This window comes from Manis javanica, chromosome 1, assembly GCF_040802235.1.
Source record: "Manis javanica isolate MJ-LG chromosome 1, MJ_LKY, whole genome shotgun sequence".
NCBI lineage: Eukaryota > Metazoa > Chordata > Mammalia > Pholidota > Manidae > Manis > Manis javanica.
This window is the reverse complement of record NC_133156.1, coordinates 73212787-73240744: the sequence shown is the minus strand read 5'-3', so window position 1 is coordinate 73240744 and position 27958 is coordinate 73212787. Positions and strand designations below refer to the sequence as shown.

At 37.7% G+C, this 27958-nt stretch overlaps 2 long non-coding RNA genes across 3 annotated transcripts in view; one reads left to right on the top strand and one right to left on the bottom strand.

The window, feature by feature from the left end:
- Positions 1–27958, top strand: part of LOC108400265 (uncharacterized) — a 1191208-nt gene that overhangs the window by 1054375 nt on the left and 108875 nt on the right. The gene's annotated exons all lie outside the window — the stretch shown is intronic.
- Positions 1791–26129, bottom strand: LOC118971223 (uncharacterized). Of its 2 annotated transcripts, none has more exons than XR_012129146.1 (3): positions 25858–26129; positions 18861–18970; positions 1791–2482 (listed from the first exon to the last, which is right to left on the bottom strand). It is a non-coding gene; the product is annotated as an uncharacterized lncRNA (long non-coding RNA). The 2 variants fall into 2 exon arrangements; XR_005059565.2 differs by lacking the exons at positions 1791–2482; positions 18861–18970 and adding exons at positions 7138–8092; positions 9135–9245.

Sequence of the window (27958 nt, the reverse complement as noted above, 5' to 3'; positions counted from 1 at the left end):
ACATGTAGGGAAGTTAAATCTCACGCAATTTCACACAGCTGGTTACTGGAGTCAGCTGGGCTATTTGTGACTAGAACAAGCAGAAAATATAAGCGCATTTTGAAAAATGATCTTGTATACCCACCACTGCTCTAGGCAAGCATGTCCAAAGTCGCCACTCATCCGTTCAACCGCTCAACCGTTCAACCGCTCAATTAGTACTTCTTGAGAGCTGTGAGCTAAAGCACCTGAGGCACACACATGGTTTCCCTGTTCACTGCTTATCAGTTTCATTCCCAAGTCCAAAGGAAATGTACTTGTTTTCTTTTTATGAGGCAGCCTTTCAATCACAGTCTTGCCTCCATGCTCCTGGTCCATACCTCCTTCTGTGTCAGCCGGCCATTTAAAATAAAAATAAATAAGTTAAAATAAAATAAAAACAGTTTACTTTTAGAGGGCAAAAGATTTCAAAGCCTAAAGTGCCCACAGGCAGATCACTTATACCTACCAGCCTAGTCCCAGAACCCAACTTGGCAAATCACAATGTCCAAGTCTGGTTTTTAGTTCCAACCTCCTTCATACTCAGGCTAGCCCAGCTACTTCCCTTATTTCCAATTCTTTAGGGATCCCAGGTCTTTTCTGGATGAATCCTAGGCACAGTGCCCCAAGCTCAAGGCACAGCTTCATTCCTTGGCCTCAACCTGAATGAAGCCCCTAAGCTGGTGGCTTCTCCTTTTGTTGTTTCTGTCCCCAGGACTCTCCTGAAGTCCTATCTTAAGCACAGAGTCCAAGTCTGTTTTAATCAATTCCTGTCCCCTTCTGCTCTTAATTCAAATCTCATTTCCAATCTCTTTGCTGTTTCCAGACCTATTCAGTAGGTCTCTTTCTCTCCCAAACCTAGCCTGTCACTGACGTCCTGGTCTCATTTCCTGATGTCAATCAGTCCCAACTTCTCTAAATCTTCTGTCAATAAATGTGAGGCTCTTTTTCATGCTTGGTGGCCAAGCCCTCCTGTTTTTAATCTAGGGGATAAAGAGGTAAACAAAGCCTAAATGGCCTTCCATTAATGTATTTTGGTGAGGAAAATTACCGCAGAGTGGAATGGGGAGAGAAACAAAGTCACTAGGTTTAGAATATTAGTTACTCAGTATGTATAAATAAAAACCAGATTCTAAGACAGTGTTTCTCAATCATTTGTGGGAAGGGGTTGGGCGGGGGGGTGAGGGTAGTGGTGGCATCTCCACATGATACAGTCCCAGGCTCTAGTCCAGATTGACTGAACCACAATTTCTGAGGGCCTACTAAGAATCTGAGGTTTTGATAAATGCCCAGTTCTTTTTTTAATGCACATTCACATTTAAGAACATTGTGTTAAGTGTCTCTATTGTCATTTAAAAGTAGTTACTTTTTATCCCATGTTTGTTAAGTGTCTTAATGTTAAGAAGTTTTTTTTATACTTGGTATAGTAGGTAATGTAATATATGCTTTTATAGGCACTGAAGATGTAGTAGAGATGAAAGGGCAAGTTCCCTCCTTGGGAATCTTACATTCTGGTGGGAAAAACAGACATCCATGGTCTTCACAGCAAGAAAATAAAATGAAAATTGATGAAGGCTCCCACCTACTTCCTGGGGAACAAAGATTACACACATACATACACACTTTATTCATAATATTTTATATGTATTTCTGTGTTCAAATAAAACAAGAAAACATAAAATGAGAAATTACCAATAGCTAGAACATTTGGTTTGTATTCTTTTAATTTTACTAATTTCTAAAGTAAGTATTTTAGAATATCATTTTAGATTCTTCTGGAAACTTTTTAGAATATTACTTATTCTAAAGTCTTATGTATAAGCTATAAAATATATATACATTCTTAATGAGATTAAATATTTTAAATACTGAGCAGTTAGAGAAATTCTTAGTAATGAACATAAATCTTGATCCATTTAAGTAACACCAAGAGAAAGCATATTATTTGGCAAACAGAGGCATCAGAGCTGGTGTATACACAGGCTGGATGTGTGCACATGAGTACTCCCCAGCCTTCAAGCCAAAAATTTTCTACCTGGCCACCTATAGACTAACTCAGAGTTGCTAGGTCTACACTCGTATTTCACTACTAATACATAGGGAGAGTCACAAATGCATGCCTTTCTGGATTTAAATAACAATTAAAGGTGGGAGTGTGTGCACAGGAGCACAAAAGCATCTGTGAGCCAAGCTGCCAGCTTCACTCACCCTCTGTGCTCTTGCACAAAGACATATTTCATTTGGGAGTGTGAATATATGTGTGACCAACACGAAAGCTGAGGATTTAAAAATCAGCCAGCAATCCCTAGGCTGTTTCAGCTGTGTTTCTACTTCACAGGGCCTCTTGGGGACTGCTGGAGCAGGTGTGAAGTTCCAGTTCATTAACAAGTTAAGTCAGTGGTGCTGTGCATTTTGAGGAGCTTCATAGACTGGCTGATCTCCCGGAATATAGAGTAGCACAGCCCTGGAAAGACACACATACAAAATTAAAATACAACCATTATTACCACTAGAAATAGCATATATTAAGCATGTACTATATTCCAGGCATTGTGCTAAATGATTTAGGAGTATCATCAAGTTTATTAAATTGTTTAGATAAATTAGTAAAGATTTTTTTTTTTTTCTGGATAAAGAACACTGAAATTACAGGCAATCTTGATGAACTAGTTCGTATCAGACACAATCTCTAGGTTGTGGGTGGGACATACTGGCTTCAATTCTTTGCTTTGCTTTGGCAACAGAGCTTAAAATTGGGGCCATGCCTGTCTGCTGAGTATGTCATAACCCATAAGGCTTGATTACCCATGAAAAGGTTTTAGAAGGCTGTAATCTCCAACGTGGCAGGTGGTTAACATTTATTTTTACTGAGCTTCTAGAGGGCACCAGAAAGAAGGAGAGAGAACATGAAGTGTTAGTGCCAGACAGAACTTAAAGGAAATATATAACCCAGGCCCCTAATTTTCAATTAAAACAGAAAGAATGGGGACCAAAGACCAAGTCTGATTTGTGTGGGCTCCTGTATTTATGGGTGCGTTCAGGCTGTTGCTTCGCCCATCTGGCTTTCAACATGGTTCTCAGCCAGAGTTAGTCTGGTGTTTCCATCTTTTCTAGAACTTACTGCCCACAGAGCCAGCTCACAGTGCAGCGAGGCCACAGTAGCCTCCAGTCTTTTTGTAACTGGCAGACATAGAGAATCATACCAGCATACTCAGAACCACAAGTAATTAGATCTGTGGCTGGCTGGAATTGATTTTATCACTTGAAGGTGTTAGAGTTCAGTTGCACTAAAATTGCATTATGGCACTGGGATATGATGAAGGATTACTGACAAAAAGAAAACTCGTGTAGATAATGACTCCCATTATCCCAACTTCATGTTTGTGTCAACTGCATCCAAAATAAAGCCTCTTCATTCACAATTGTTAGTGGGGGGTGGGGAATGAGGAACGAGGGCTGGTCTCACATAGATTTCTGATCATTCAGCCCACTATTGAGAAATGTATAAAGTCCTTTTATAACCCCGCCCCATTCCTTTTATTTTATTTATTAAGGTATCATTGATAGACAATCTTATGAATGTTTCACATGAGCAACATTGTGGTTACTACATTCACCCATATTATCAAGTCCCCCCCACATATCCCACTGCAGTCATTGTCCATCAGCATAGTAAGATGCTATAGAGTCACTACTCACTCCCCTATGACCCCTTACATTATGTGTGTTGATCATAATGCCCCTTAATCCCCTTTTCCATCCCCACCCTCCTTTCCCACCCTCTTCCCTTTGGTAACCACTAGTCCCTTCTTGGGTCTGTGAGTCTGATGCTATTTTGTTCCTTCAGTTTTGCTTTGTTGTTATACTCCACAGATCAGTGAAATAATTTGGTATTTGTCTTTCTCTGTCTGGCTTATTTCACTGAGCATAATACCCTCTAGCTCCATCTGTGTTATTGCAAATGGTAGGATTTGTTTTATTCTTTTGGCTGAATAATATTTCATTGTATATATGTACCCCATCTTCTTTATCCATTCATCTACAGATGGACACTTAGGTTGCTTCCATTTCTTGGCTATTGTAAATAGTGCTGCGATAAACATAGGGGTGCATATGTCTTTTTGAATCTGGGATCTTGTTTTCTTCAGGTAAATTCCAAGGAGAGGAATTCCTGGGTCAAATGGTATTTTATTTCTATTTTTATTTTTTTGAGGAACCTCTATATTGATTTTCACAATGATTGGACTAATTTGCATTCCCACCAGCAGTGTAGGAGGGTTCCCCTGTCCCACATCCTCACCAGCATTTGTTGTTCCTTGTCTTTTGGATGTTGGCCATCCTAACTGGCATGAGGTGATATCTCATTGTGGTTTTACTTTGCATTTCCCTGATGATTAGCGATGTGGAGCATCTTTTCATGTGCCCATAGACCATCTGTATTTCTTCTTTGGAGAAGTGTCTGTTCAGATCCTCTGCTCATTTTTTAATCAGGGTATTTGGTTTTTGGGTGTTGAGGTGTGTGAGCTCTTTATCTATTTTGGATGTTAACCCCTAATCAAATATGTCATTTACGAATATATTCTCCCATACTGCAGGATGCCTTTTGTTCTGTTGATGATGTCCTTTGCTGTACCGAAGCTTTTTAGTTGTTCATTTTTGCCTTTGTTTCCCTTTCCCAAGGAGATGCATTCAGGAACCCATTCCTTTTATAAATCAGGAGTCTTGTTCAAACCTTTATGTACACAGAAGAGTCACAGAAAGCAGCCAGTTGCAATAAAGAAACTATGAAATTCATTCTGAGAAGACTCTAGGGAAACATGTGGGTTGTCTCCAAATATCTGAAGGCCTATCATAGAGGGAAACTAAGACTTGTTCTTTTGTCCCCCAAATTGGTAATGATATGACTTCCAGTTATTACTGCATAAGCACCAGTCTCAGGCACTCTGTAAGAGCTATAATACATTATTTCTAATTCTTACATCAACCTCAAGGAAGATAAAATTACCCCATTTTATAAGTGAAAAAGAAGTGGTGGGGTCATAGAGTGATTAAGCCACATACCCAAAGTCACACTGTTAGTAACAGGCAGGGGATTCTAATCTAGGTCTCTCTCCACCTCAGTAAACCACAATTCCATCCTTCAAGTGGCTCAGGCCAAAAACCTGAAAGTCACCTTTGAATCATTTTTCTCTTACACCCTACATTCAATCCTTCATCAGACTATATCTGCTCTACTTTAAAATATTCAGAATCTGAATAGTTCTCACCACCTCCACTTCCCAGCCTTCTGTAAACCTTCAGTACATCCCATACAGAGCTTCCTCCTAAAAGCTCTGCCAGCTTCTGCCCATGTCCTTTACTGGGCTACATTTGACAGCAGATTAAGTCATGTTTGAAAAGGTAAGTTCAAGCACATCACTCCTCTGTCTAAACATAGCCAATGACACCCTAGCTCAATAAGGATAAAAGTCAAGGTTAAGGTTATTATTACAGTTGCCTATATGAGATCCCCCCAGTCTGGTTCCCCACCTCTTTGCCAGTCCTCCAACTTGCTGGTGGGAGGGCTTTGCAATTGCTGCATCTTCTGCCTAGAATGTTGTTCCCTGAAATATCTGCCAAGTTCACCTCACCTCCACTTCCTTCAGGTTATAATCCAAAGTCACCAGTGAGGCTTTCCTGACCACTTGATTTTAATTTGTAACCTGCCTATGGAACTTTAATTTCATGGCATTTATTACCACCTAGTAAACCATGCTTTTAAAAAAAATGGTTTGCTTTTCAGCTGTCTTCTCTTCTAAAATGATATGAGTTCTATGAGAACAGGGCTTTTTTGTCTGTTTACTTCTGTCTGTCTAGCACTAAGGCAGTATCTGGTACCTACTAGGCAGTTCATAAATGTCTATTGAATAAATGACCATGTCCCAAAGCTGTGGGGTCCCTCTGACCCAGTCTGGCTTAAAGAGAGACAGAGCCAAGCTAAGACTCTCAGCATTACAGGAATACAGATTATTAAAGCTGGAAAGCATCTTCAGAATCATCTAGTTCTCCAAGTAGAACCAATGGGAGACACTAAAGGGAACTGCAGAGTTTTTCTCACGGTGGCTTCAGAAATGTAACACAGCTATGTGAAGTCAAAATGCACTGCACAACCACAGGGGAAACTAACATGGGGAAGGGAAAGGTGGTAAATTTCTAAACCTAAAAGACCTTCCCAAGCTTACAATTGTGTGATTCTCATGGCCTTTCACATTGGGTTGGGCTCATGTCCTGAGGCCTTAGGTCTCCTCCAGCTGGATGCTCTGAGCTGTGCTCTAGCAGATGGAGGGTGTAGCACCATCTGTTTGTAGGGGACACTGAGCATCTTCCCCTAGCATCAGATCCTGGGGAAGGGGAACATGAGTCTTTAGAGAAAGTCATAAGCAAGGCATCCAGGACAGGGAGGTTGCCTTTCATGGAAGACACCACTGCACATCCTCATCTCTGCAGGAGGGCAAGTGGACCTTCCTAGAAGATGATTGAATATACTGGGTGTGTCTGGAAGATTTTATGACTGATAATTCCTCCTCATATCCAGTAACTTGCAAATGATTTCACATTTTCTAGAGAAATATGATAAAATCAGATAAAATGACGTTTCCATTTATAATATGTTGTTTTTTACCCAAGGTTTAGAAAACATTGAAACTTTTCCTCTTTTTAATGAAGGAACAAAAATTCAAGAAGATCACAATTTTTGCCCAAGAAACAATTCTAACTCTGAATTAAACTTTCTAATTTTTAATAGTCATGACTATCTAAATTCAGACTTTTGCCAATGTGGAGAGTATTAAGTACAATTGCCTCTGGTTCTGAAATGAAACAGAACTAAAATTCTTAAAATTATATTTCATCCCATATTACAGAAGTTATCTTTCGAAGCTGATATAACTCACACATCAAAACTGCCAATGATAGACTTCATTGGCTGTAAGATACAACTAATTGATCTCAGAAGACCTACCAGGGATGGCATTTTTATTTTTTATTTTTATAGACCTGAGAAAAAAATTGTTCTTCAAACAACTGCAGAATGCTTGTAGTTAACAATTTAATTACAATATTTACTATACCAGAAGGATCTGCAAAGATGCATAGTGTCTCCTATTTTCTTTTCTCTTGTTCTTAAACCAAAGATAATTGTCTCAAAGGCAAATCTGAACCTTGGATGAAAGATAAAGTATACACATGGAACTGAATTTAGCTATATGAATAATTTGGTTGTTATTATGTGATTATGCAATATCATAAGCTCTTTGTTATAAATTAACAAGCATTTGAATGAATAAATGAAACATTCAAAAGGCCTTTGTAACTGAGGCAATAAGCTGATACTTGGAAACATTTTTGATACCTTGCTTTCTTAGATTGTTTGAAAATGATAAAGGTTATATTAAAGACCCTATCTATGAGGGAAAAACATTATTTTATCTTTAATTATACAGTTAATTGCTTTGAAGAGTCATGATCTGTGAATAAAATAATTAATAGAGCATAGATACCATCTGTGATTGAGAGAGCTATTCCTTCTTGATACATAGCAAGTGTTCAGTAGATGATTCTAGAATAAGATATAATGTCTTTAGTATTCTGCAAGATACCATTTTCTGTCAACTTTCCACACTGACAAACCTCATCTGTGTCCAGAAAATTCAACCTGGAAAGTTCTCAGGATATTACTTTTGCACATATTTCTAAAAAATTAGTAACTCATTCCAGAACTAGAGAACGGACATGAGAATATTGGCAGGTATGAAAGACATCAGTATGGCTTGGGTTAAGGTCAATATAGCAGGAGTCCAAGGCCAAAGGCCTTAGAAACAGTACAGATGATCCAAGCTAATGGAATTTGCTATTGAAAGCTCAGCCAGTCCAGATCTCTCTGCGGCTTTCCAGGGAATACCTGGCTCCCAGCAAAGGGGAAGGGAAAGAGGCAGGATTCCACCATGTTAACTTTCTTCAGACAATCAGAGCACAGAAATCAAAGACATTTCATGTACCTTTGGCTAAGACTTGTACAAAAGAAGAGTGTCCAAATCTAGAGAAGAAAATTGGAGGAAAAATTCAATTATAAAAATATTTTATGTTTATGATTTAACATTTAGAAAATATAGAAAAGTATAAAAAAAAGATCAGTTTTCATCTTACTACTTACAGATATTTTTAAAGATTTGTTAGTTTTTCTTATTCTCTTTTACTTCTTTTTTGCATATATGTATATAATTTGTATATGTAAAATATATATATTCAACTTCACATATTATTAAAATGTAACTGCTTTTCATTGTTATGAATTCTTCATAAATATAATATCTAATGTCTCATGATATTAAGTTACACCAAAGTATTCCCCAGCTGATACTTTTCTGTTTTAAAATTCCTAGTTATAATAAATGTGATTTGGTAAAAAAAAAAAAAAAGGAAAGGGTGACAACATCCAAGAGAGATGATTCTAGAAGGTCAACTACTTGGACCTACATAGTTAAAACCTATGACTATCACCAGTAGCCTTACCAAAATAATTTGGCACTTACTTTTATTTTGACCTAAAGTAACAGTTTCTAATTCTTCAGTTCTATTTTTTTTGAGCTTTTGTTTTTGTTTTTCTTTTTTCAAATGAACTCCAGGAGATAGAAAAAAGGCAGAAGACTCCATATAAATCATTCCCCTTATGTTTAAACTTAACTGCATTGCTACATTCATCTAATGACTTTAGTCTGCGTTCCCTTTGCAAACTCAGCATGGTCATAAATACAGTAAAGAACAGTTTTTCTTTCACCATCACCATTCCCAAAATAGGCTTAAACTAAACACACTGCAAAACCTCCTTAAAGCTTTCTTATGAGCCTGACATTTTTTTTACTATTTCTATTAATAAAAATTAGTGGCCGCTTTTCCGCAATCTGAATTGACGTTATTAAGCCACGTTGAAATGAATATGACTTATAAGCAAATGGATGTATCTTCTCTCTTGTCATTACTTCACTGGTTGGCTGCATCCTCCTTGAGTGCTTACACAGAAATGCCTACCAAGAATATCTGAGGCCTTGAGGTTTCTTGGCAGATGGATCACCTGTTACCTGTCATAATGAGTTGTCCTTTTGGTTTTCAGCTCATTGCTTCTTGACAGCTTACTCCTGCCATATGAATACATTTTCATAGTAGTGGAAGACAGCTGAACCACATTTAATCTGTGAAAATCAACATGTCCTTAATGATGCTTTCTAGAGAAAACTGGAATATCAGATTAGCCAACATTTGAGACATTTAATTAAACTAATTACTTATGTGAAAATTGGTTAATAAGTCTTAAGGTGACCAAACAGCCTTCAGTTGTAAGGAAAGCTCTAATTTTAAAAAGAATGCCAGCTAATATGCATAGAAGGACTGGTAGAATTAATAAAATTATCTCTTTGTAAACTTAATTGAAATTATTGATTTAGGTAAGAATTATCAAGTGGTTTTAAAAACATGAGGTAAATGTATGGAACAATCAGACATTTATGCATTACCAAGTAATAGCACATATATCACTTTCTGGTAGCAAGGAGAAAATGTGGTGTCATAGTGGATGATGAGGAAGTCCCTGACATAAACAAGGCAGTGCAGATAGAGAGAAACCCAGATACTACGTTACTGCTGACATAATGCAGTATGGAGTGCTGGCCATCAGCTAGAATATAGTCCAACCCAAATATGTAATCTAATCTAGCCTTTCCATGAGGATGCTGGACAAATCCAGAAAAATGAAATATTCTAAAGGATAAATGATCCTCTCTTTTTTGGCAAGTCAGTGTCATGAAACAAAAACCATTCTAAATGATAAAATGCAACTCACAAGTATAATGTCATCCTGGATTAGATCCTAGTATGAACAAACCAGCTGAAAAGAACATTTTAGGGACAATTTTAAGAAATCTGAAGACAGAGTAAGTATTAGGTGATGATAAGTAATTAGTATTAACTTTCTTAGGTATAATAATGCTTGCTTGTTCTTGTTATATAGGCAAATGTTCTCATGTTTTTACAGATACATACTAAAGTACTTAGGAGGTAGAATGTCACAATGCCTATAATTTTCCTTAAAATACCTAAGTATAGTAAACAATGAGTTGAAAAGAAGAAAACAATGAACACTTTCTTCAGATTAAGTAAGCACAAACAGCAGATATCTTCAAGTGAAATAATTTGACCTATGACTTCACACCAAAACTTCTTAGTTTCCTCTGCACTGTTAATATTATCATAAAAGAATGATGAATTCTTTTCATAAATTGGACATTTAGTCCTTCTTTATTCACTGGTTTTCAGAAAGAAAGCTTGCACTTGAGCGTGCAAGCATAGTTTCCATTTTCTTCCTTCCTGTAATTAAGAGAGTAGTTTTCAAAGGGTAGTGCCGAGAAGAGGAGCTGTGTCAGCATCCGGGGAGGCTTGTTGGAAGTGCAGGTTGTGGATTGGAAATCCAGGCCTGTGGGCTAGAAGCTCAGGAGCTGGAGCCCAGAGGGCTGCGTGTGTGAAGTGCTCCGGGTTCTGCGGCCTCTGAGGAGTGGCAGCCTTTATTCTAGAGTTCCTGTTTCCCCCTGCGGAATTCACTCTGTCACTGCTAAATTGGCCTACACACTAGAGACAGAATAAAGGAACACCCAGATTTGTGGAGCTGATATGTAGCTTTTATTCTTCTCCACTGGTACCTTTAGCCATGAAATTAGAAAGTAAAAAGCAATCCTTATAATACTGGATGTTCCATTATGTTTGCAGCACAATGTTTTGGAGCATTATTCAAAACAATGAACATGGTCTATGTAATTCTTAGCATACCTGCCAGACTCCAGGAACCCTCTTCTGCAAGATAAAATAGGGCTCATTTTATGGCTGGAGTTTGTGACAACGATAGAAAATTTCCCTGCCCTCAAACAGGATTCCAACTAATGGGAACTTCCAGCTGCTTATTTACAGGGTCCCAATGCTTTACTGGCTCACATTGTCTCCCCACTAGACAGTGCATTTTGACTAGTGACCATGTCTAAGTGCTGTGAAACCTACTGCATCCTCTACATGACTCTGGGTACTCAGTAATGTGAGAGGCCATGCTGCTAGTGCTGTCCTATTATCAGTGGGAAGTCAGAGCCCCGAGCTGTTCCACAGCAACAGGTGCACCAAGAGGGAAACTGAAACCAGTGTGCCTGAGATTCCATGCATGATTTGGCCCCCCAGGACTTACTGTCAATGGGAGAGAATGTGGAATATAGAATTATAGTCTCATCCTCATGTCAGAAGTTTAGGGACACATTTCGCTATTTGATGTTCATCATGTAAGAGGCATCTGAGACTAAGTAAAGCCAGACCCTATTCATAGTACCAAATGCTATTATAGAAGGTTTATGTTAGAGCATGACCATGCTGGTTCTTTATTTTGCTCCTTCAGGAATGAGAGTCTCTTAGGCTGCCCGTAAACCACAGGCACCAGTCCTCACTTCCTGGGAATCAAGTGATACTCTGCAAAATCCCTTCTGTGAGACCACCTGTGAAATGTTCACCTCCCTGCACCTATCCTTGTTTTATCACAATCCAATGATAGCCAGACACAGTAGGTAATAACACTCAACATTGAAGGCAGGTGTCAAGAGGGACAAAAATAGAAGGAAAATTAATCCTGAAACAAGGAAATTCAACTCAAGTATGAATCAATGAAAAGAGAACTAATACACTCGTAGGAAATAAACAGATGAAACCATGAAAAAGGCACCAGGGAAGCATAGCTAAGGTAATGATGAACTACTACACCAACCAGAATTCACTGTGTAATTGTTCTGCTTTTACTTTTTAATCCTCCAGTCTCCAAATGTACAGTTATATGACTAATTATACTATGACTATTTATGCCATACTGTAGACTCTTGAAGAAAGCTGTCCCCTCATTTTAAACATATCTCTACCTGAAATCACAAACTGCGTATGGAGGCAATGGCTATGTTTATCGATATATACATAAATGCATACATGTGTACTATGCACACACACACTTACCACAAAGTTTAAATCACAGCATTAGATTAGGTAGAGGTGGATTTGAATCCCAGTTGTGCAACTTACAAGCAGTATGATAGATGATAGGCAGTTAACTTAATCCATATAAGTCTCAGATCCTCTCTGTATAAATGGGATAACAGTACCTCTACCAGTATTAATACAAGGATTAAACTAGATAATATATGCTTAAAAGTTTTCACAGTTTCTAGTAGAAAGTAAGTATTCAATAAATGGTAGCTATTACTGTTAATATTCATATTAATATTTTATCAAAATTTCTCCACTTGCTTTCCTTCCTTCCCACATTACAAACATTAAATCCTTCATTTACTTCATTTACTTAATATGAAGTTTTTGTTTACTGCAAGACTATAGAAAACAAATTCTTGATTATATTGCACATCTTTTTAAGGCATCATTCACTATTACACTATAAAAGCATATCATTATAAATCCCATATTTGCCCCTCTTTCCACATCTCTCAGTTACGCTTGGTAACATGACACCATTCTTCAGACAACATCCCTGTGAATGAAACATCAGAAGTGTTTGGGAGATCATTTGCCTGTGATCAACACTGCAACATGAACTGAGTGCATTGGTCAGCTCCAAGTGTACACCAGAGAACAGTGTGTGTGTGTGTGTGTGTGTCAGGGGTGGAGGGGGGAGGGAAGGAAGGGAGACAGAAGGAGACTACCACAAAGAATCAGTGTCATAAATAGGTTGAGCTTTGGTGGAGTCAACACGTATGTCAGAGTGGTTAGATGTAAGTGTACTTCATTTCTGCAATGATGCCTTACATGTGTCGTCAAGTGTTTCAAATGTGACAGCACAAGGGAAGGGGGAGGGAGGGGAGGGAAGGGAAGAGAGAGGAAAGGATTGGTATTTGAATCTTCCTGTCTTTTCTTCCCTCCTTGTCTCCAAGAAGGTCCTATCTTTGCCAGCAGTTTCTCACCCTCCTCTGCCCTCTGAGGACTGAAGATGATGGATATTATCGATAGCAATGCATAATCTAGAGGATAGGTAGGGAGAGACAAAGAACAGAGGTTACGGAAAAGGGGGAGGAGAAAGACTTAAAGGGCCAGGGAGAAGGCTGAGAGGAGAATTTTACCCAGAAGGAGGAGAGAGTCCTGTTGATTTCAGTGAGAGAGAAACAATGAGAACATCCTTAAGAGGTTAGTAAGTGGAGATATGAAGAAATGATTCTCCAAGAAATATGACTCAGGATTACATGTCTTCCTTGCAGTATTTTGAGAAACTCATGTTTTTAAAAAAATTGTTTTAGTTTCAAATCTCTGTTGTTGCAGTGTTTCCTTGACTAAAATATTTCTCTAAAACTAGGCTTCAATACTCTTCAATGTAGTAGAATAATTTTAATAACTTCTTTTATTTTCATTTGACTGATAGGCAATTCATCCTAATTAGCTCTGTTCACTGAATTTCTTCAAATGTTTCATCTGTATTTCTCATCACTTCACCATCTAATACATAACTGCAAATTTGCTTTTACTGTTTCCTTGAGATCTAGGATATCATCAGATAATTTGTAGTCAGTTTCTCACTAAATTGAACAGTACCTTTAACATAGCCATGTGTGTGCACATTTGTGCATTCATGCTTGTTAGTGTGTACCCATGGGTAGGAAATTAGATTGGCATATAACCAAGAGAAGCCCTAGTCAAACATGAAGAACTATTAAGGATCACTACATCACGGGTAGTCTCAGCACTTTCTGAGTAACACAAGTGCAAATGTGATTGCTTGATGAATATAACAAACAAAAGCAAGGAGCCCAGAGAAAGGTGGTTACGGGGTTCTGGGGGTTCATGATCCTTGCATTGACAAAGGAAGAAAAAGTCAGCAGAATTAGTGAACCCCATTCTCTATTAAGAGTTAGGCATTAGTAGAACATGTCCCTCCAAAACAACCCCTCACATCCTAGGAGACTGTATGTATGTGTGTGTAATCAACATACTATAGGATAACATGTTGATTAAAAGCATTGGGCTCAATCCTGGCTCTATTAAATATATAAATAAATTTAACTTCAGATGATTGTTATGAAGAAAAAGGCATGTGCTAACATAGGGGCTGATTTCATAAACTTTGCAGCTATATACATACATATATATTGGATCTCACACCAAATTGCCTATAAAAAGCCTCACCTATTTTTCTTTGTGATGGCCCCATAAGCTAGTAGTGTGGGGCACTGAAGAAACTGGAGATTTGAAGCAGTAAAATGCAAGACAAAATGAAAGACCTGACCAAAGTTTTAAAGTTCCTCGTGAGACACATAAATAACTGCAGCTTTTTGTGGGTCTCAGAAGCTAACTGTCTTATCACACATGCACATATGAGACCTTCTCATTTTTAAGTTGCAGTTAATAGTATTCGAGCTGTTGACACTCAAACTATCTTTTGTTAAAAATTGTGCTAGTTAAAAATTTGCAGTGTTAATGGATTTCACAGATAAAAAAATAATACTTGAGACATACTCATACTAAAAAATCTTCATTATTTATCTAAAATTCAAATTTAAATGGGTGTTCTTTATTTTATATAACAACTCTAGAGTCAGAACACATGTAATTTATGCTTTACAGACTGATACATATGGCATTTATGAATTCCACCAGTTATTGAAAGTTTGAAGAAAAAGTCCTCAAGTCTGTTCTGTAAGCTTACATTATATGTCTTTTAATAGAGGGCAACCTCTCTATATTTTTAAAATAGAGATCAGAAATTATGAATAAAATTAGTATGATAAATAAGCTTTATATTTTTTGAATGCTTCTTCAAGAAAAAAAATGCTCAATGCACTGGGGTACAAGATGGATTTTGAAATTCCTACCCATGAAACTGCCTCAATTTGACTAGGTTTTTCTATAAATTAATGTAAATGTGCTCAATTCCATGAGAGCCAATTTATCATCTTGAGATAGTCAAAATTAAATTTTGCATATATATAAACATCAAGTACTGTAAACCATGTAGCAAAATAAATCACTCGGAAAGGAAACAAATTTATCCTCAGAAGGAGAAAGGAAAGAGAGGATAGCAGGATGGAAAATCTCAGTTTGGTCAATAAAAACAGAACTGCCTTAAGTGTCATGTGTTCCAATGAAGCTGAAATAAAAACTAGGCAGGATGTCAACCTATGCATCTCAAAGACAGTTTTCTGAGTTGTGATACAGAGCAGGCTGTGTAGATTGATTTTTCACCAGTGAAGAGCTGTCGCTCAGCCAAAGCAACTCCAAGTCAAAATTGCCATTAGTGCCTACCAGCCCTTTCAGGGGAGACACCACCTTTTTCAGAACACAAGGGAGCCACATTTTGGGCTGCGGGTCAGGCAGCTGCTGTGTGAAGAGCGGGTCTCCCGCTGATAACCAACATGCAGGCTTTGCTGCCCCCTTGCTTCTGTGCTGGCAGCAAGACATTCCTGCTCTTTCATGAGTGCCACCGTGGTCTTGATGTGCATCTGGGAAGCACCACAAAGTTTTACGCATTAACCGTAAAAGGAAAGAACCATGTCTTCCCAACTCAATTAGTTTTCCATTCTCACCATTATTAATAACATTCTTAATATATAGTTTATTCTGAAATTGTTTCCAGACTTTTTTTCCTTTTTAGAACCTTAGTGGAACATGTCTCACAGCATAGACATTAATTATGATAACGATTTTGTGCAATGAGTGGTATTACAATATCCACAGTCAAATATGTATAATGCTGCCCTGGAAAGCTCTCATTTATTCAAGTTTATATAAGTAATTGACATGAAAAAAAATCAAGTTCTCTTCCACAAAGGCAAATGTAATGAAGGAAGCATTTAAATTCAGGCTTTTTCTTATTTTACTGCAATTAAGGACACCAACAACAAAGGCAACAAAACAAAAATAAACAAGTAGACTCTATCAAACTAAAAGTTTTTGCACAGCAAAGGAAACCACCAACAAAATGAAAGAGCAACCTACAGAATGGGAGAAATTATTTGCAAATCATCTATCTGATAAGGGGTTAATATACAATATATATGAAGAACTCATACAACTCAATAGTGAAAAATAAACAATTTGATTTAAAAATGGGCAGAGGAAATAAACAGACATTTTTCAACTGGTACATTAAAAGGTTTTCAACAGACTAATCATCAGTGAAATACAAATGAAAACCACAATGAGATATTACCTCACACCTATTAGAATCCAGCTCAAAAAGTGAAGAAATAATGCATATTAACAAGAATGTGGAAAAATGAGAACTCTTGTGCACTCGGTGGGAATGTAAATTATTTCAGCCATTATATAGAACAGTATGGAGGTTCCTTAAAAAAACTAAAAACAGAGCTGTCAAATGTTCTAGCAATCCCACTTCTGGAATATATCTAAAGGAAATGAACACAGTATCTCAAAAAGAATTATTTGTACTCCCATGTTCATTGCAGCATTATTGACCATATTCAAGATATGGAAACACTGTGTCTATCAAAACAAATTAATGAATAAAAAAGATGGTATAGATCCAGAGTAGGCTACTATTCAGCCATAAGAAAATAGGAAATCGTACCATTTGCAACAACTTGGATGAAACTTAAGGGAAAATAAGTCAGACAGACAGAGAAAGATAAATACTGTGAGTTATCAGTTATGTGTAGAATCTAAAACAGCCAAACTCATAGAAACAGAGAGAGAATCATGGTTACCAGGTGCTGAGGGGTGGGAGAAATGGAGATGTTGGTCAAAGAGTGCAAACTTCCAGGTTTAAGATGAATAAGTTCTAAGGTGATGATAGCTAATTATAACATGGCAATTATAGCTAATAATACTGTATTATATACTTGAAAGTTGCTAAGTGAGTAGAGGTTAAATGGTCTCACCACAAAAAAGGACATGTAATAATGTGACATGATAGAGGTGTTAGCTAACACTTATTGTTGTAATCATTTTGCAATATTTAAGTGTATCACATCAACACACCATATACCTTAAACTTAGATGATGTTATATGTCAATTATACCTCAATAAATCTGGGAAAAAATTCTATAATATGCAAAATTATATTGTGTTATTACATATTATATTATTTCATTATATATATATATTATATTCAACAAATGATATTATACTCTAGTAAAACCATAGTATATATTCTGTATGGGATATATGGATGTAAAACAAAATCATGAAAACTTGCAAGAGAACAATAAGCATAAAATACATAATGGTGGTTAACTCTAGCAAAGGAGAAGAATGGGTTTAAGAAGGGATATGCTGGAGCCTCAAATGTATCTGCAATTTAAACCCTGTAGCAAAGAAAAGAAAATGTCATCAAAAACAAGAAAAATTAAGAAAGAAAAAGTGAATAAACAGCTAAATGATTCAAAATAGTTGCCCACAGACAGTAGGAATGATAGGTGGGGAAATATTTTTCATAAGCTCTTGGAACTATTCATCTTTAAACTATTCATATATAAAAGTATGATAACAATACAGTTTTTTAAAAGTGCAATTAACTACTTAAAGTCTACTTGTCAATGGCCCATGTCCACTATTTACTAAGAGTCCTTATATATTCCCAGATAGTGGAACTAAGACTTAAACTGAATAACCAGAATACAAGGAAGGAAAGGAAAAGTGCCCTAGGTGATGGGCAGATACCTTTGTATGGGAGCCCTGAGGAGGGAGGCGTGACTCCCAGTTCCGCGGGGCGGAAGGAGTGTTCTCTTATCATCTACAATCCAGTCTCCACAAAGAAAGCAGTTCACATTACATTTGTGATCAAACCAAAAATATTCAACAGTTTTTCATTGCACATGGAATGAATCCAGAGCCATATTGTTGGCTTCAAAGGTCAGATGCGACCTGACTTCAGTCTATGTCCACAGCCTCATGGGTACCAGCTAGAGTAGTCTTTCTGTCTCTGGAACACACCAACTTCCTCAGGTCTTTCTCTGTGTGCGTTCATCCACTGAGGGCTCAGCCTAGAGTGGTTGATGATTTCTTATTTTCCAATTTTAAGCTCCCATGTCATTTCTTTCATGAGGCCATCCTTGACCACTCACTCTATCTAAATTAGCTGAGGGGCTTCTTTTACCCTCCACCTCTCTATGCTATCACCATTTTATTTTCTTCCTAGTACTATCAAAATCTGAAATTGTCCTTTCTTTGCTGGTTTATTATATATTATCTATTATCTGTCTCTCTGAACTATAATTTAACAAGAGGAAAACTTTGTGTGTCTTGTTTGCTGCTGTGTCTCTAGCATCCAGATTAGAACAAAGTCTAACAAATGATAGGCATAAAATAAATACTTTTGAAGATAGAATGAATAAAGAGTTTTTTGCATAGGTTGGGAATTTAAACAAGAATCTGTAATTCCTTCTATCCCATATCTTATGATATCAATTATCAATGCTAATCTCTCTTAGCTAGGTCAGCTGTTTTATCACACCTGGAATTTTAGTGCTTTTCTCCTGATCTACAAACATTCTCACCAGCTTTCAGGCTCAAATGAAGATGTGTCTGTAGGTGATTCTTTTCTAGCTTTTCTGAATCATGATCAACTTTTTCATTTTATAAACTCCTAACATCTTTACAAACTTTCATACCTTTCTACATGTTATTTGACATTACTTTATAACTGCTTGTTGTTTGGTGGACATAGGATTGCCATAGGATGGCACTGTTCTCTATTTAAATGTTTTGTGAAAGAGTAGCAAGATTCCTAAAGAAGCAAAAACAAAAACTTAGATTATGAGAAAATAAATCTCACCCTCACAGTCCCTTCCACAACACACGGATGATGGCACTGAGCTCATAGCATCTCTGGTGAAGAGGTAAACCCAGGTCAGAAAGAGATTCTTGCTCTTCTCCAAGGCTCCCCTGAAGTATAAAGATGTGTGAGTGCCAAATTCATGTGAGATTATTCATGCAGGAAAAAGGAGGTGGAGAGGGATCTACCAGAAGACATCAGCAAATACATGTAACCTGAATCCAGCTGAAGGGCAAAACTGTATTTCTGCCAACATCATCGGGACAGAGCTTACCCAATACCAATGTGCAACACAAGCCGGACTCTTTGAGGGACAATGTTTGCTTATTTCAAATTAAGAAGGAGGAGGAGGCAGAGGAGACAAGAGATAAATCAAGATAAGCCACAATCTGTCAGAAAGGAAGAGAACAAAATATTTCCTTAGGGAAAATAGATTAAAATGGCAAAATTTATTCAGACATTAAATACCCACCAAAACAACTTTTAAAAGCAACCTTGATGACATTTTGTCAAAGTAAAATGTGGCCACAAATGATCACTTATGGTAGATTTACTTTTTCAAAGAATATTTTCATCATTTTATAACCCCTTGAATAGTGGTTTCTAAGGCTATGCTTTTTTAAAATCTTGGTTCTTTCCCATGTTATTTCATAGCATAACTTTTTGTCTTCCTCAGTGAGGTGTTTTTTTTTTCTGAATATGTTTTTGGGATCTTCTCCAACCTTCCCTCCCACATGGCTAATTAAAGTTGTGTCTTACGTTTTCTAGATAAACATTAAATTAATCTTGAAATCACTATTTGTAGAAGTAGTGGGGATAGTGTCTCAAGGGCTGTATCAGAGATGGGCGTGGCTTTCACAAACCGAGATACCATCAGAAAAATTGCATATGTAAACAGGATCCTAATATGCTGGTTGGGAAGTCGGCTTAGTCTCCTTCTAACGTTTCTACCATTTTCACAATTCTATCTGAACCCACAGAAAATGTTTCATCAAATTTGTACCTTATTTTGCATTTCTTTGTCTACCAAATAAATACAAATCTGTGGCTTAGCATAGAGATTATTGCTGTGAGGAAGGGCAGGGGGGAATTTTAGTCTCAGTTCCTTAAGAATGTTGCTGATGGGCCCCTCCATTCATATCAGAGACTCCAAAGTTTTTTTCCTCAAACTTCACAAGAAAGAAAATCTTAAATATAATCCCCAGTTTTCTTGGAAACAGGCAGGATATAAATTATAAATGAATTCAAAATAAATAGCTCATGGAAAAAAAGCTGTACTCTTAGAAAGTACAAAATGAGATACTAGAGTACTAACATCTCCTTTGCTGATTGGTAAGAAAAACTGAAAAAGCAATGGACTAGTCTATTTTCTCTATAATGTTTGGCTCTATGCAGGAAAAAAACAAAGCCCTAATAAGTCAACATAAATACTCTGGATCAGTTTGGAAGGAATACACTTTAGTAGATATGGTTATATCAGATTGTTATAGATTGATTAGACAGCTCTGTAGAAAAATATAGCTCCCTTTACTCAACTTTGGGGTTTCTCACATTTGCCTGGTGATAACCATGAGGCTTCTTTGATGATTCTGCTTTGATGGGTCTGGACTAAGACATAGAAATCTCTATTTTTGAGAAGCAGTCCTAGAAATTCCTTGGGATCAGACTAGTTTGAGTAACCCTGCTTTGCAGTGCAAGAACCAGTAACCTTCTCACTTAACTTGGTTCCTAAGATTCTCCTACTAAAAAGAGACTCTTTAGCTGTGACAAGAATTCTGGTCTGTTTGAAAATCACAGTTCTTCAAGAAAAACAAAATCTTGGTGAATCACTTATAGCTTTGTTTGTGTAAACGAGCACCACCACCCACACCCACCTCCCTGCAGCCAGTTGCTTTGTGTAAACTCAGAAATACTGTTCCTAACACCACAACTGCATCAGACTAGACATGACTCTTTCAAGATAATCACTTTTAATGCTTTACTTGAAATAATCTACTGGCTTTACCTTTGCATTTAAACAGCTCGAATTTTTTTTAAATAAAAAGTAAAACAGCAATTTATGAGTACTTAGATATAAACACATCTGTGGGCATAGTCTTCAGAGATCAGAAGGACAGAAAGGAAGACAGTGTGGGAGGTCTTCCTGAGGTCCCCTCCTCACCCCTCTGCTCCATCCTCAAGCACAGCAAGATAGCTTTCTCCACTTCCACAGCATCCTTTATCCTCCTGTGTAGTTTTCCACAAAAGAGTCCGTTGGAGTTCTTCAGCTTCCTATTCTCTCTAAGGTTCCTCCACCTATTCACAAAACCCCTTTGCAGGGCGCTTTAGCCATTTGTCCTCCAAGCGTGTTGTCCTTTGATAATGTTGTTCTGTTCCTTTCTGCCACTGGCCCTACCGATGTTCTGCTATAGGTAAGTGACTCCTAACAAGTACTGTAAGCAATAGATAAGCACCAACTATTATCAGAGGGAGTATTATCATACTTTGTATTTGAAATCATGAAATCTTATCTTTGCTTTCTTACAAGCATACCATTATCTCCATTTTCCACATGGGGAAACAAACCCAGAAAGATCAAGTGACGGCCTCCTTCAAACCAGCAGCAATCCTAGAGCTGGTGCTTATACTGTTCTGCTTCATCGTCTTCTCCAGGTACCCCATGTGCCTGTCATTAAAATATTATTTTATTCAAGAATTATTTGCTCTTTCCTCCAGATCATTAATAAAGACATTAAACAAAACCAGGCCTCACGCCGACCCTATAGTCAACACATTGCCCTGAGTCATTAGGGCTTGTCCACCAGCCAGCTCTCAGTCGGTGGGACAAAGCACACAGCCAAGCCAATGCCAATCAGGTCAGCAAATAAGATTCATTGAGACACTGTATCAAATGCATCACAAAAATATAAATGTGTGTGTGTCAAGGTACATTCATTGTGCTCACTAAGTTTTTAATTCTATTGAAAATCCCATCAAGACTGTCTGGTGCTGTTTGTTTATAAATCTGTCCTTTGATAGCCGGGCTCTTATAGCTCTTCCGACTCAATTACCCTCCCAGTGTTTCAGTCTTGACAGTGGTCCTGTTATTTTTTAAAAGGACTGATTTCACAATGAGAATTCAAGTACAGATTCCATTTTCCAAGATGATTATGAATAAAATTAACAATAATTAACCTCGTGGAAAAACACTAGGCCAAAGAGAAATGTGGGCATCTTGCATCTTGCAAGAGTCTTGGGACCATAGTGAGGATTTCTGATTTCCAGTTCTCCTCCTTTGAACTAAACAGCAAGATTTCAGAGCCAAAAGCACAACGCCTGAGAAAGAGCTCAGAGAACTGCGCTTGTAATTGCTTCCTGCAGATGGAACAACTCCCATTCACATGTCTGATTTTTTAGACTTGTTTTTCTATGGCTTCCACTCCTTTATGTTTATTTTCTTGTACTTAACTGATGCATATGAAACTTTGTTGAAATACTATAAAACTTCACCTACACATTTTTCTACCTGTTTAAGCCATTTGTTTTATAGAACTCTTCTTTTAGTGAAAATTTGAAATGTCATAAAAGTCAAGGAAATTCTATTTAAACCAAAGTCAAAGTGGTCTCCTGATGACTGCCCCAAAGCGTTTTTTATGTGAATGGATATTGGGTCAGCTAGGAACTAAATTAATAACCATCACATTTCCCTAACCACAATTGTACAACCTTATATGCAATATATTCACAGCTGAGGATTTTACTATTGACTTCCAAAAAAAGTGCTGCACATACAGTTTGTGGCCTGCCTTAAGAAAGATCCCTTCTGGGAGGTCTTTTTACTTTTACTGTTGGTGTGAGTCATTTCACCAGGACCATATACACTGTACACACAGGAGCAACACAAGCTTTAAAACTGCAATATCCACTAACTAAATGGTCTTCCTGGAAAATAATAACTAATTTAAAATATGGATATCATATATAAAGCTCTCTGCTAATTAATGGCACTCCTCTTTGGAGCGGCAGCAATGATATATATAGTATTTTGATTTATTTATTATAATATATTATAACTTTAAAGCATTTGAAATTTTCATGGGAGGGAAATGAGCTATTAGCATTGGGTGAAGAGCATTGGGTGAAGAGACTGTATATGTAAAGGGACTCTACAACTTTACACTTTTTGAAATACAGAATCATTTTATATGTACAATACTATGAACTCACTTCTTTATGATAAACACACATATAGCAGCAATTATGAATGAATGTTTAGTAGTACAATTGATATGAAATGATATTTACATTCACAGAAAATGCATGATTCAGATTCAAAGAGGCATTTGTGGAGTCCTGTCCCATCTGTTGAACTTGCTTTTATGCCTGAAGGACATTCTGAACAGGCAAGTTTATAGTTGTTTTAGATTGAAAGAGACCAGGGTGCTTAATTATTAGCAATGACTGTGTGTGTGTTTCCCTTTAAGGATATCAGCTGCTGCGAGAACAGACTTGCAAACCTTCTCTGAGTTTACTCCTATGTGGCAATGAAATAGCTTTCTCTAAACTGATTATTTTGAGTGGCACTATGTCATCATTTTTCTTAATTATTGAAATATACAAATTAATTATTCATGTAACTACTTTAAATGCAAAAATGAAATTAATATCATAGAAATTGATATCAAGATGTGACTAAGAATGTAATTTACATTCTTAAATAAGTTTCACTATTGATTAATATATGTTTACAAGTTTCATAAGGGTATGATGTGGAAAGGAAAGTGACTTACTTTCATGTGTTGTGAGTAGGACTCTTATGAAAGAGTAAGAGCTAATATTTTTTAGCATTTCCTTGTTTTTGCTCTGTGGTAATTATATTATATACATTATTGTATCATTTCAGCTCCACAACAACAAATCTCTGAAGCAAAGTCTATTATTATTCCCATTTTACAGATGTAGAATATAAGGCACAGAGAGTTAAAGTAATTATACAAAGGAAACAGCCTAAAAGCAAGATCTAACACAAGCAGTCTTATACAGAGCTCTCGCCATTGAATTCATGCTACCAGAAGATAATATAAGTTAGTGATTCTCGGACGTGGGTTGAGGTCAGAGTTACCTGGAAGGTTCATTAAAACACAAATTGCTGGACCTCACCCCTGCAATTTCTAGGACAGTGGATCTGGTCTAAGACCTGAGAATATGCATTTATAATAAATTCCTAGGTAATACATGATGCTGCTGTCCTGAGGACAGCACTGAAACCCACAGATGTAACTGATTCTGGAAGTCAGAACAATTTAGATGTGCTGTGGGATTTCAGGATCTAAACATGCTACTATGTGACTGGAGACAGAAAAGGGGGCAATCAGACAATAAGGCAGAGAGCAAAGCAAGATGTTCAGGAAGAAGGAGTCTAACTAAGGAAGAGGAAAGGAGGAGCTAGGGGCTTGTGTCAACTCAACTCTGTTGTCAGGACCAGAGAACAGGTGGGAAATCGTGCTAGGAAAATAGATGTCCAACCCAAAGAGGGAACTTTAAAAAGGAGCATTGAAAGTGCCACAGTAATTTCTACTTAAAAATTCAACTCTGAGAAAAATATTTGACTTTTCTAAAGCATAATGATATAGAAAATCATTAATCTGGCAAAGGCATCAATCTGGGAGACAGAAAATGACATTCAGCCCTAAATTGCTGGTGATCCCATGGTAGCCACTTTTCCTCTCTGGGCCTGTCTCCTAGATCTGCATCTTATTTATTCTGGATCATCTAGAGTCCTTTCTTATGTTACTTGATGGGGATAGGTGGTTGTGACTTTCCAGTATATTTGCTTTATAAATTTGCTTCTCTCTTTCATCTACATAGCTTATAAACGATCATGCCATTTAGAGTTAGAATGGAGACATATGAACATATATTAATGATTTCTTATTAAAAGAGGTGACATTTACATTTTTCTCTAGTTTTGATGTGAGCCTTAGGGAGCACTGAAGTTAAATTGTGGTTTACTTTAGCAGCCAGGAGACAGAGATCACTTTGAGTTCGCTGCTCACTGGGCCTGCCTCCCGGGTGGCAGTCCGAGGAGGCCGTCAAGACAGTCAGTGGGAGAAGTGAGGTGCCCCAGGTTTGTTTTCTTGATCTTAATTGATGGAGGCCACTCAGGGGCATGTTTCATTTACTCTCAAATTAAGATGGCATGCAATGTCTCCTGCTCATCCAATTCTTGCTGTTAAAAAATCAAGGCACTTTTTAAAATCAGTGGGAGAGGGATATGCGTTTATTTCCATGTGTGGGTCTCAGGATGATTTAAGAAGGGGACATTCCAGGCCAAGGAAACAGCAGAGGAACATCGGGGTGCCTGTGTTCTTGACCTCACTCTTATAGATGCCCTCTTCTTACCCAGTGGGCTGGGAGGGAACCTTCCAGTCTCTGTTTCGGTACTGTTTTAACCAGAGCCCGAAAGTGTGGCGCTTGAGCCGTCCTTTGAGTTTCTCAACCACAGCCTCCTGTTTCCAGCTCTACGTTCAAATTTTAATATATAGTGAGGCAGACTAAATGGAATCATGGCAATGATTGCGTGGTACTTTTTGTAGTACAGAGAGTTCATAGTACTTTTTGGATATTCATTTTCAAAGATAAAAACTGATCTAAGACACAGGAAGTGTCTTGCTCTAGGTCACCCAGTGACGGGGTAGCTGCAGTAGAAATGGACCCTGGGCCACCTGTCCTTCGCCGCAGACCCTCTGGTATACCACTTCTCTCAGACTTCACTGCCAACCCAGGTTTTCCCTCTTTGTTTCCTGCTTGCACACATACCTCCCCAAACCCTCACACACTTTCATACACTCAGTCATTCGTGCACATGCTTCACTGTCACACAAACACACTCATAGTCAACACACACGTTCCCTCACATGTACTCCTTCGCTCACGCACTCCCTCTGACACTCACAGGATGTCAGGAGCACCTGCACATGGGCTCCCAGTGTGGGTTGTTGTGGGAGGCCCAACTCACCTACTCAGATTCCTTGAACTGAATCAAAATGATCCGTGCAGTACTGGAGACCTGCAGTCAACAGCCAGCCTGAGGTTCAGACCAGGACTTCACCTGCCTGGGAGTTCCCTGTGGAGGCCCTGGCTCCAGTTTTCCTAGTGCCGGGTTGGGTGGCAGCCAGTGAGGAACAGAACTTTCTAGTGAAAGCAATCAGGACAGGAGCCAATGGCAGGATTCTAAGATGAATCGGTTGGAGGGGAGTTGATGTGAGGGAATCAATGACTACAAGAGAATGAACTTTAAAGATAAGAATCCAATGGTTCAATAAGACCAAGGTCCAGAAACAAAATCCAGGTACCTTAAAGTGAAGTGACCAAGAGCAGGTGGACAATATGGAGGTTTCTGTGATATCAGAGGTCAACTAGGAGAAAGGGTGCTCTTCCAAAGCTCAACACCAAGCATGAAGGAAGATGGTTTGGGTTCAGGTTTAACTGAACTCTTTACCAGGCGACCTTCTTTACTCTATTCTGTGGCAGCTTCTGGCATTTAGGTTCTTCACCTCTTCCTTACACAAAGGAGCAAAGGTGACTATAACTAAGTCACACAATGGCAAAACTTAAAGCAGATGGATTTTATAATTAATTCCTTTGGAGCAATAACTATAGATCTACCCTCCGCACCCCAATGGCAGTCTGACAAGTGTCACCCAGGTGACATGGGGTTTCCTGAAGGTGCTCTGAATGCTGCTGGACTAACGATGAAGCCTCTTAGGAAAGCACCTGACATCTGGTATGAGAGCAATCTAGAACATATTCTCACAACCTCCCAGAAGTTGAATATCAGGCTCATCCAGACTTGGATCACAATGATCCCTGTACACAGATTTATTAATCAACAAATTGTCAACAATATGCAGATAGATGAGATAATTACTTGGCATATCTATCACCTTCTCTCATTATGTAGCCTATTTCACATCTAGGCAAAGGGGATGGGCACAGGCCAAGTGGGATTTAAGCAAAACAGAGCATGAAAGGACACTGCCTCAACTATAAACTCCACCTCTTGCCAGACATAGACATAATCTGCTATAACCAAGGGTGTGACTATTCCTTTACCAATCATAAAGCCAGAAGTCCCTCCTACAATAAGTGTATTTACATTCTACTTTTCAATATACTCTCCTAAAGAATGTTTTTAATAAAAGACTGCCTAAAGACAAAAATAGAACTACCAAGTTTCAGCTCAGTTCCATACACGGGCAATGAGTTTGCAAATATAGAGGTCTCACATTTTGTCAAGAGAAGGTATAGAGGCCTCACATTTTGTCAGCAGACCTCTTAGAAATTAAAAACAAGCACCATAGAACTTGAATTTTATTCTAAACCAACATCTGGACTATTTGCCAGTGAATGCTTTATATTTTAAATGTTTAAAGCGCTATACTAAATAACTTGTATTTTAGGATTGACCTGATTCCTAATTTTGTCTCTACACAAACCTTCTCTTAAGATTAAATTATGATATGTCTCTTCTTTGATCTTTTTTACATCAGATGGATGGTGAGTCACTTCTCAATGTTTACTTTATCGTATCATGATAATAAAATATTGAAGTGGTTTTGTTTTACTGTTCAGGCTTTTTCAAAGAAGTAATTCTATGCCAAATGAGTATTATAAACACCAAAGCATTTTATCAGTTGTTAACATATTGATCACAACATATCTATCTCTAAGAAAATCACCTCTCAACAAGTGAATAAAACAGCCATCAATTGTGGAATTAATTTTTAATTGGCATGTTAAACCTATATAACAAAAATATAAGCAGCATGTTTCTATGTAGTGTTCATTGGATATAATGCTTTTCTACAGTATCTGATAAGTTATTGTTGCAACTCATATTCACTGTTCTTGTTTTGTTTCTTTATATCGCCAAAACATATGCTATTGACCATATAAGGCAAAAGGTCCCTGTGTATAGAATACCACATGGTGAACAATTGCATTTCAATTAAAACCAGATCTCTTGACATCTTTCTGCATCTGAGCCCCAGCCATATGAGGGTAACTCTGTCAGCCTTCCTGACTCTTGATCAGTCTAAGCACTTCTATTCTTAGAC